The sequence below is a fragment of the Berghia stephanieae genome, chromosome 9 (assembly GCF_034508935.2).
Source record: "Berghia stephanieae isolate SIO BIC M18660-M18661 chromosome 9, UCSD_Bste_1.3, whole genome shotgun sequence".
NCBI lineage: Eukaryota > Metazoa > Mollusca > Gastropoda > Nudibranchia > Aeolidiidae > Berghia > Berghia stephanieae.
The window spans coordinates 14,436,706-14,439,917 of record NC_088368.1 but is presented as its reverse complement, the minus strand read 5'-3'; positions in this window follow the sequence as shown (position 1 = coordinate 14,439,917).

Below are 3,212 nucleotides of genomic sequence, written 5' to 3'. Positions count from 1 at the left end.
CCTCCGCCTCCTCCTCTCCTCTCCCTCTTCCTCCTCCTCCTCCTCCTCCTCCTCATCATCATCATCATCATCATCATCCTCTTCCTCCTCCATTCCATCCATCCATCCATCCATCCTCCTTTTCTTCCTCATCATCATCATCATCATCATCATCACCATCATCATCATCATCATCATCATCATCATCTTCTTCTTCTTCTTCTTCTTCTTCTTCTTCTTCTTCTTCTTCTTCTTCTTCTTCTTCTTCTTCTTCTTCTTCTTCCTTCTCCTCCTCCTCCTCCTCCTCCTCCTGTTTTCCTTCTCCTCCTCCATCTCCTTCACTCATATCAATAGTAATTCCACATCATACGAGAGAGGTCTTGAATTTACACCTCGTCCATTTTGGCCAGGCTACCTTGACAGCCTGTTTATCCGGTCATACATCTTTGGTTGGGGTTGGGGGAGGGCGGGGGGGGGGGTGCTTACAACAAACAGTCCTTCCTTATCGCTGTGTTTACTACCAGGGTCCTAAATATATTTTTCGCTTGAGAAACTTTTTTGAGCTTTAAGTTTCACAATTTTTTCCAATAATCGTCTATGTGACCAATCGCCTATCGTATTATACCGGATTTGTTTAGTTGCTAAAAACATTTTTTTCTTTTTGGGTCATAAGTACGAATGTTGGAATACATATATTATATACATCGGATAGCAGATAGACGTCTATAGTTAGTTAAGTTAAACGATAGAGACAAATCTGATATCTGTGGTGATTTTTAACTACAAAATCACTTTTTGAACCGACATAATCCCGATTTTGAGATGACAGGACACATAAAATGTGAACAATCGTCTGAACATAGTATTATGCAGGGGTGAACACAACTGAATACAGTGACTAAATATGACAAGGCGAGTCTTTTCCAGTGACTAAAAATCTGAAGAAAAAAAGGAGCTTATGAAAACATTGCCAATCAAATCAAAAACAAAAATACAAAAAAAAAATAAACTGTCGAGGAACTTCTGTGGTGTTATGGTGGTACGTCTGATTGGTAATCAGGAAGTCTGAGGTTCAATCCCCAGTCTGATTTTTTGGGGGCTTGGGGTGGGGTGGGGGGGGGGGGGTAATTTTTCGTTTTATTTTTTTTTTGGTCTGCTTTACCTGGTACTGTTTCATACACACATGTCCACACCAGTGCCTGCTCACTCATTTGTCACTTTGATGTTTTTCAATTACTCAACAATGCATTTCCCAGAACGGGACTCAAACCAAAGACCCATAGGTCCAAAGGTGAGTGTTACACCAACCATAAAACCACAGATCCGAATACCAAGTTTAAAGTAGTCCATCATATCCTATAGGGCCCAGGGAGTCGAAGTTTATCTCGATTTCTATAGCGATTTCTTGCTATACTTTCGTCCCGATCTAACAGACCCAACTACCCAATCATTTCTGGATGGACAAGTAAAGGGTGACATTAGAAAAAAAAAACTGTATTTCATCCAGGATCGATCCTTCTCCCTTTACAGCAAATTGTCAAACAAATGCTTTAACAACTGAGCTATTGCTCCTCCCCCCCCCCCCCGGGCCCAACATCTCCGTCCCGCCCCCTTCCCCACTACGACAAAGGGAGTCGATTATTTTCCCTACCCTTAGCCGCAAATCGATACTTCCGATAACCCTATTTACTATCCGTCGCTCTGGTCAGCATGAGACCATTCTCTGGTCACGTGACGAATGACCCGCTAAAACCTCTTGACGAAGACGACAAGGGTCGTGTACACGGATACTTGGGACACTTTTATTATCAAACAAAAACAACAACAACAACAAAAATTTAAAAAAAATTGTTATATCCTATCCGGCGAAGGAAATTATTGAATATACAATTAGCGGGAAAGAGAAAAAAAGGACGCCCAAAGACTAGATGGTTGGATAGGGTAAAGGACGATATGAAAGAACTGGTCCTGGAGAAAGATGATGCTATTATCAACCGAGATGCATGGAGATGTGGCATTCATTCTGACAACCCTGCAAAATGCAGGATAAGCTGAAAGAAGATACTATCCGGCGAAGAGGCTTTAAAAACAATTGTTACTGGTCTATTTTTTTCTGCAGACTTGGTTCTCTGATATACAGAGAAGTGGTAAGACCTGGAATGAGATTTAAAAAAAAAGTTAGCTCGGGATAGAGAAGGGTGGAAACTGTTTGTCTGTGGGCTATGGCCAGGGTGAAAAAGGCAATGATGATGATGATGATGATGATGATGATGATGATGATGATGATGATGATGATGATGATGATGATGATGATGATGATGGCTCTCTTAGTAGGAGAGAAAAGAAAAAGCTCCGCAAAATACAATCTGTCTCAAAAGGGTTGTATTTTTATGTCGGTGTGAATTATCTTAACTTAAAAGTGTTAAACCTTGGTAAGTCATGGGTGCATAAGGCAAATACCTTGGACTTTTACTTCTATTTTGTCAGTCGATTGTATGGACACCAATGTTATTCAGGATAGGTCAGCCTCTTTCAGTTCCTTATCCAAGCATCGTCTCAAGGTTGTTTGGGCATGCCTCTTCGTCTTTTGCCATCGGCCGTACAGCGGAGTGCAGTTCTTGGTAAAGCAGTTTCTTCTATTCTGGCAACATGTCCAAGCCATCTCCATTTGAGTCTCTTTATAAAAGGAACGAAATTGACATCACTCAGCACTTCAATTGATTTTTTTTGCCAGCCATTTTTATGAGTAGTTTTCAATAAATTCTATCAATCAGACTATTAACCTTAGTTTTGTGTTTCGGTACGTTATACTCGACTGGCGGATGATGTGAGTAATCTAACTAAACGCATAGCATCAATAGTTGTAGCTATGCTCACTTATTTTCTCACTCGGTTTCATTTCGTGTTTACGCTGGACTCCACAAGGAAAAAGAAACCGAGGCAGACCAAATGAAACCTGGAGAAGGAACTGTCCACAGAGAACTAAAACCCAAGGCCTCAGCCTACGGACTACATCTCATGCAGTGATAGTCCAGAAACATCGGCAACCACTTGCAGTTGTCTCAAGCACCCACCGACGTAGAGAGGATTGAGCGAGTGAGTGATGACTGTATGTTGATTGAATAACCTGAGACTCGTCATAGTATGAGATGAGTTTAAAAAATGTCACCCATATCAATAGATAGTATGCGCTTGGCTAAGAAGCTCATAACATTGCCATCCTCAAATATAAC